We start from the raw sequence: 8,525 nt of genomic DNA, 5'->3' as shown, positions 1-8,525 counted from the left end.
TCAAAAAGAGAATATGGTTGAAAATCTTGTTCCTTTTATCGAGAAAAATTGAGTGCGTGTTCTAGTTTATCGTTATCGAAATCGTAGAAAATCGTTTTCTCCAGAAAATCCTATATTTTCTGCTATAAAATATTTGTAAGTTCTAGTTCCAACTATGTATATGTGTGGGTTAGTTTATCATTTTCTAAATTGTTTACAAACGTTTTCCATAGAGTCCTACGCTTTTTAATTTGTAAAATAGCAGTATAACGACTCTATACTTGTTAGGAGAAAGAATCAACATGACAATTGTGAACATTCTACGCGATGAAAAAGGACAGTCAACGCAACAAATGCGGACCATCACTTATCATGTATAGGACGGTCAACACAACGTGCCAAAATTTATTTATGAGGTTTTTCCTTACATAAATTTCTAGATGACATAACATATTCTAGTGAGCCGTTATAACCATACTAATCTGACGGAGTGCCTGTTTTGGTGTTTCTCAGGCGCCCTCGGTTTGGAAAAGACATTTGTCACCCTAGACTGGCCTGTCTAGCTGTAGCGAACAGCGAAGGTGCAGGGTGTCAACCCCGTATAGATCTATACACAAATTCTCGCTCTCCCTCCAGGAGACTCTGGCTATAACTCCTTACAGGACTTAGACGTACACTAATATTTTTATATTTAGGTACTTTTGAGATTTGTCTGACTAAAATATTAACAACCTTTTGAGCAATCGTTAGAGATCCATTATTTGTTAGATAAATTAAGAAATCCGTACTTACTGAATAGAAATATGGTTCTCGTTCCATATCGTTGATTGTGCTCGTTAACTAGGTGCTCGTGTTCGTTCCTTTTCGTTTATTGAAAAATAAGTCATTTTAGTCAAGAGAAAAAGTGTCAAGTTATAATTTGTATAAATTTATAACTGCCGGTTATGACACGCATATTCTGTTTTATGACATATAGAACATTACTTATGTTGTTGGAGGTTGTCACACCCCCGAACCGTCGGAACGGACGGCGGAAACGTCCGGGGGCAGGTGACGTCATGCGTAGTATCACAACAGTTGTATCATAGTAAACGAAGTAAACACAACCATTACATTATAATAAGAATATTTACATTGTTTGAAAACATAGTTTGTTCATAACAGTATATAACAAAAGTAAAAGACGTGACTCCAAAATGCTCCGTCTTCTCCAAAAGTTGGCAAGAGTACATGTCTATTGTTGCCCTGAGAATACAAGCAGTTTTAAAATATCAACATAAAGCTGGTGAGTTCATAAGCGTTTAGTTCTGGTAAAAGAAATGTTTCTTTGATCCTTTAAAAAGTGTTTCCCAAGAAAATCCTATATTTTCTTATGAAATATGTTTGATTATCCATTCGTTATTTGTTTAACAGCATGTTTATGTAAGGTCGAGTTATCCCAGGAAAATCCTATATTTTCCTTAAAAGTTGATAGTTGGTTATCTGTTCTTCTCTGAGGTGTACAAGTATCTACCATACTTGTATCGTTAGACGTAGTTTTTTTGAAAAACCCTGTTTGTTTCCTGTGAGGTGTATTAGCCTTATTACATAAATAAAACTAATAAATAAGTGGTGAATTATGTCCTAAAGGTATTATTAATACTTTCTAGTAACCAAATCGGTTATTACTTTGAGGTTAATTCACTTGTTTCATTATTACACATGTATGTTGCTATTATCTAGGTTGTGAGTGTCATAACCATACTTAGACTTGATATAACACGTAACGGGGCCAATATCTTTTTATGACTTTTGTCACCCTTGACCTGACGGTCCCACTGTAGCTAGCAGCGAGGTGCGGGATAGTCAGTCTCGTATAGATCTATACACAACAGTCACGCTCTCCCTACAAGAGATTCTGGTTACAAGTGTTAGTCCTACACTCTCGAATACGGGGGAAGTGTTACCAAGGACGTGTCTCCAACTTTAGACTAACAATTTGCATGTAATAATACTAAAAATCATGTTTACGTTTTGTATGAATCCTTTATAAAATAACACATTTTACAATATGATTCACAAATTCGTTGCTTTAGTTTTGAAAGCTGTTTCTACGAGTAGATTTCTTAATCGTTTGGTAAAACTGTTTTATGTATTAAAAGCATTCTGAACATAAAATAATATACTTTGAGCACAAGTTTCCTTGTACTTTTGCTTGTATTCCCCCCTGAAAACATGGAAAAACTCGGAAAAACGTAGGGGTATAAACTCACCGTTTTGACGCGGGATTTGAGTGTAAGTTGCTAGGAATTGTTGAATGTCAAATAAAGCCTTGGGCACAAACGGATCCTATTTAGCATGTAAAAGTACACATATGCATTAGGTGAGGGCATAAACTATTTGTTATGGAAGGAAATCATTCTAGGGACCAGGAAACACTTGAAACTAAGTGTTAGAATCGTATGTGATTTGAAAATGGGGAGTTTGCGGTCGTAAAAGGAGTGTACGGTCAAGGGTTTGCGGCCCAACAGGGTTTACGGCCCATATGTTTACGGCCCAAGTGTCTGCGGTCCATGGGTTTATGGCCGTAAACACTTGGTGAAAGGTGCGATTTTCGGTGTTTCAAGGTCCTTTCTAGCCTTCTGGAAGTGTTCTAAGCCTCGTGCCCAGTTCAAGGAAGAGTTTAAAGGTCAATAATCGACCAAAAATGGAGTTTACGGCCATTGAAGGGAGTACGGCCGTAAACACTCAGTTCATGCGTTTCAGGACGATTTTTAGGCGAAAATCGATGGTTTCTAGTAGATAACAAGTACAGATGGTAGTTACTTACTGTTAAGAAGCTTGGAATGAGGTTTTTAGCCACCAAGAATTAGTGTGTGTTCTTGGTGTTCTTGGTGAGAGAGAAAATCTAGAAAAAGATGAGATTTAGGAGATGAGACATGGATTCATCACTAGAATAAGGATAGAAACACAATCAAAGTGAAGAATCACTTACATTCTTGAGGATCCTTGAGCAAATTCGAAGTTTGTAGAGAGAGAGAGAGTAGAGAGAGAAAGCTCCTGAGATATGTAAAGTGAGAAATGAAGGCCACTCATCCCTTATATAGGGGTGAGTTTACGGCCAAGGGGTGGGGTGGGGGGTTTACGGCCGTGAACAGGGTTTACGGTCGTAAACTGTGTTTGCGGCCGTAAACTCTTCTCGAAGGGGTGTTTGGCCCGGATGCTATGCTTTGACTTGGAAAAACTCGTTCTTGGACCCAATCTTTGATTGTACTAAGCTTAGAATATTCCGTTAGACCAAAAATAATACTAACGTGATCGGAAATAAATCCGAATTGATTTATTTAAAACGTAAGGTTCTTCCCAAACTAAGAAATTTGACGGAATTAAATAAAAACCCAAATTTTATTAACGGAAACTGGGTAAGGATAACGGAAAAGTTTCGGGTTGTCACATCATCCCCCCGTTAGAGAGAATTTCGTCCCAAAATTCTAACATAGAATACAAATTATGGATTAGAAAAGAGATGCGGATACTTCGGTTTCATCTGATCTTCGTGCTCCCAAGTGAATTCAGGTCCCCGCTTGGCATTCCAGCGAACCTTCACTATCGGGATGCGACTTTGTTTCGTTCGTTTGATCTCTCTACCCGTGATTTCGACCGGTTCTTCCACGAAGTTAAGGTTCTCGTTGATTTCAATCTCATCGGGAGGAATCGCAAGGGTTTCGTCGGATACGCATTTCTTAAGATTTGAAACGTGAAAGACAGAATGAATGTTGCTAAGTTCTTGCGGTAAACGAAGTTTCTAAGCTACGGGACCTATCCTAGCAAGGGTCTCGGACGGTCCAACGTATTCTTGGATTTAGCTTTCTACTCTTTCCAAAGCGTATCAGGCTTTTTCCAGGGTGAAACTTTTAATAGGACAGGGTCATCAACTTGGAATTCCAAGGGTTCTTGCTTCTTATCGGCGTAGTCTTTTCGTATGATCTCTTTCAGTCATCTCTCGGATGGTTTCAGGACTTGTGAGAGTACTGTCGTGGACTTGATTCTTGAATAGTTGCGTGTTGCCCACTTCAGCCCAACACAGAGGGGATCTATACTTACGGCCATAGAGGGCTTCGAACGGCGTAGCCTTGATGCTGGATAGGTCGCCGTTTGTTGCGAGAGGGTTCAACTAAGAGTAGTTGAGTGTCCCACGACGTATTTCCAATTGTCCAGATAACCCTCTTACTCTGTCCATGTCCCTGTTTACGTTTTGTATGAATCCTTTATAAAATAACACATTTTACGATATGATTCACAAATTCGTTGCTTTAGTTTTGAAAACTGTTTCTACGAGTTGATTTCTTAATCGTTTGGTAAAACTGTTTTCTGTATTAAAAGCATTCTGAACATAAAATAATATACTTTGAGCACAAGTTTCCTTGTACTTTTGCTTGTATTCCCCCCTGAAAACATGGAAAAACTCGGAAAGCATAGGGGTATGAACTCACCGTTTTGACGCGGGATTTGAGTGTAAGTTGCTAGGAATTGTTGAGTGTCAAATAAAGCCTTGGGCACAAACAGATCCTATTTAGCAAGTAAAAGTACACATATGCATTAGGTGAGGGCATAAAACTATTTGTTATGGAAGGAAATCATCCTAGGGACCAGGAAACACTTGAAACTAAGTGTTAGAATCGCATGTGATTTGAAAATGGGGAGTTTGCGGTCGTAAAAGGAGTGTACGGTCAACGGTTTGCGGCCCAACATGGTTTACGGCCCATATGTTTACTGTCACACCCCAAAACCGGAACGACGGAAACGTTCTGGGGTGGAGGACGTCATGTTTAGTATCACAAGACATGTATCATAGTAAGCAAAGTAATGAACAACCATTTCATTATAAAGAAAGTGTTTACAAAGGGTGTGTTCACAAAACATAGAATACATAAGCAAATAACAATCAATACTTGAAGCTATAATGCTCCATCTTCTGAATCCCAGTGCGAGTACCTGTCTACTAGGCTCCTAAGAATACAAGTTATTTGAAAGAGTTGATCAGCAATTAAGCTGGTGAGTTCATAAGATTTTAGTGATGTAAGTTGTAAAATGTTGTGGTAAACTGCTGTTGAAAATGTAGTTGAAAAATGTAATAAGTTGTAAGTTCTGTTTAGAAAAGCTCGCCTGTTCCTCCAGGAAATCCTATATTTCCTGCCTTGAAGAAAGATATGTAAAAATGACTCTACAATCCTTGCTATGTGTACTAAATGGACACAAGTTACATAAAACTCAGAGTAAACAAACAATCGATTGTGTGTATCCGCCCTAAGCCCACAACCAAACAAGGAACAGGAAATGAGGCAGATGACACACACCCCATTGGTTGTTAGATCCTTATTGTATATAACCCTGGTGTATTCCTCTGGTACTCACGGAGTTAACTGTAATAGTTCCTTTGTATTTGAATGAAAAGATTCTTTAAGAAAATCCTTATTTCTTATAATAACATGGTGACCACGGTGATTACTTCTATAATCACTTAGTTTATACTGGCTATATATAATCTAATATCGATTAGATAGTTAATTGGGTGAATCTGCCCTAAGCCCACAACCAAACAAGGAACAGGAAATGAGGCGGAAGGGACACATCCAACTATCTATTGGGTATTAATAAAATGGATTAAACCCTTAACTGGTAAGTTTCTAGTTTTGTATACCAAACGTTCTGAATTGGGCCGTATGATTTGTACTAGAAAACTGTGCATTGACTCTGTGTCCTATGACTTGACCCATACCTGGTACCCTTATGATGACTCAATGTATACTGGACATATATACCTAGAATCGAATAGGTAATAGACTGGGTGAATCTGCTCCAAGCCCACAACCAAACAAGGAACAGGAAATGAAGCGGAGAGCACACATCCTATTACCTGTCGGATCCTATTGATATATATGTATCCTTTGGTGTATACATTAAGGAATCATAAGGTTAGCATTATGGTCCTCTCTGCTAAATGTAGCCTTCTACCAAGGCATCAAATGTTATGTATGTATGTTTCTTGTATGAGTATGTATTTTCCCAATTGAGACTGTCATTAACTAAATATAGTTTATACATTAATGAATATGTGAGAAGATCACAAAGTAAATGTAATAGGGAAGATAATGTTTTACCCCAGCAGTGACACTGCTGGTTATAAAGTAATAAAATATAGACTCCAGGTAGTATTAAATGTACAATACACCTCGGGGAGTCTAAAGAAATGAAATGCAGACTCCAGGTGGTATTAAATGAACAATACACCTCGGGGAGTCTAAAGTAGCCTTTAATCCCTAATTGGTTAATTAAAGGTTTAAATGTGAACTTGTATGTAACCATGCTGATCGACGGTTGAATAACTCATGACCTTCCGGTGTCATATGTAATGAGGTAACATTCTATCACCCCTTGGCCTTATCGGCTGGGACTGTAGCTAGCAGTCGGGGTGTGGGAGTGTCTGTCCCGTATAGATCTATACACACAATGCCCGCTCTCCCTCCAGGAGACTCTGGTTACAAGGTGATATCATATTGAAGTGTTGTATCGAGAAGTAGTATGTCACATTCTAGTTATAGTATTCCAAATGTTTGTATAGCGTAGTAATGTTCACTTTGTACTAGTGTATAGTATACTCTCTTGTATAGTGTATAGTGTGTATTGTTTCTCATAATAGTGTGTTCTGACTCGTGTATGAACTGACTCTAAACTATACCTATTATAGTTTACTAGCAATGTTTTCCTTGAGCTGTTATTAAAAAGACTCTTTTATCTACTAAGTTATGCTTGCACTTTAAAACGGAGTTTTGGTAAAACTACAAGGTAACATAACCTTAAAAGAGCTTTTGAAATGTTTTGACAACTTATAAATGACATAAGTAATCCTTTTGAAAATGTTTATAACAAACAATTACACAATTACATTGTGTTCAACTTGTATTCCCCCCTTAAAGCATTTAAAACAGTTAAAAGATTCATTACGGGGTATGAACTCACCTGATGTGGGTGATTCAACGAATACGCGCGTAAGGATGAGAAGTCCCACGAGTGAAGTCCCGAGACACAACAAGTCCTAAATGACATACATTGGCATGTATTGACATAAATATAGTGCTTGGAAGCAACCAAATGCAAGGAAACCCCCACGGGACTAGGGAACACTTTGACCAAGTGTTGGAATCACATGTGATTCAACTAAAGAATGTTTAAGGCCATGGTTTGGTGTTTACGGCCAAGTGTTTACGGCCAAGGGAGTTTACGGCCGTAAACTCATGGTCAAAGTTGCATATGATGGTGTTTGAAGGCTAGGGAAGCTTTAGGGACTTTTGCTCTACCCTAGTATGAAAAAGACCACCTCTATTGAGGCTTTTGATGAGTTTACGGCCAAAAAAGGAGCTTATGGCTGTAAACTCATGGACATTATGAAGTGAGTGTGGTTTAAGGTCCTATACTCATCAAGGAAGGTTTCTGGGTCACTAGCTTTGCATCTAGGAGGGTTTATGGCCTATACATGCCATAACATTGAGTTTACGGCCAAGGGAGATCTTGGGCCGTAAACTCAAGATGTTCTTAGGAAATGCATGTTTCAAGGGTGTGATTCAAGGCTTCCTAGTAGATATGAAGTATAGGAAAGAGTACTTACGATCTAGAAGCTTGAAATGGTCGGTTTTGGCCAAGAACACTAGTGTGTGTTCTTGGTGTTCTTGGTGAAACTTAAAGATTTGAAGATCTAGATGAAAATGAATGTTTTCATGGATGGAATCAAAGAGTGTAACTAGGAGATGAAGTGTAACAACAAATCAAGGAAAGAACACTTACGTTTTTGATGATCTAAGATGATGAACTCGATGATACTTCAGAGGATTTGGAGTGTTCTTGAGGTTGGAATGTGAGAAATGGCTGAAAATGATCAAGGGCCATATATATGGACTTGAGTTTACGGCCACATGAGTTTACGGCCGTTAACTCATGGGCATGGTGGCCGTGAACTCCTTGCAATGGGGTTAAGGCTTGATTTGTTGTACAGTGTCTCCAGCAGGTACATTCTAACACTTGTTCCTTAAGTGTACTAGGCTTAAACTCCTTAGAATGACCTTTAATCAGGTTAGAACTCATTACTAATGAGTCTGACACTCTGTTGGGTTGACTGGCTGAGCTTTAAAAGCAAAAAAATTTCGGGTTGTCACATTTACGGCCCAAGTGTTTGCGGTCCATGGGTTTACGGCCGTAAACACTTGGTGAAAGGTGCGATTTTTGGTGTTTCAAGGTCCTTTCTAGCCTTCTGGAAGTGTTCTAAGCCTCGTGCCCAGTTCAAGGAAGAGTTTAAAGGTCAATAATCGACCAAAAATGGAGTTTACGGCCATTGAAGGGAGTACGGTCGTAAACACTCAGTTCATGCATTTCAGGTCGATTTTTAGGCGAAAATCGATGGTTTCTAGTAGATAACAAGTACAGATGGTAGTTACTTACTGTTAAGAAGCTTGGAATGAGGTTTTTAGCCACCAAGAACTAGTGTGTGTTCTTGGTGAGAGAGAAAATCTAGA

This window comes from Lactuca virosa, chromosome 6, assembly GCF_052849685.1.
Source record: "Lactuca virosa cultivar CGN04683 chromosome 6, Lactuca_virosa_CGN04683_v6, whole genome shotgun sequence".
Classification (NCBI taxonomy): domain Eukaryota; kingdom Viridiplantae; phylum Streptophyta; class Magnoliopsida; order Asterales; family Asteraceae; genus Lactuca; species Lactuca virosa.
Note: the sequence above shows the minus strand (reverse complement) of the source record.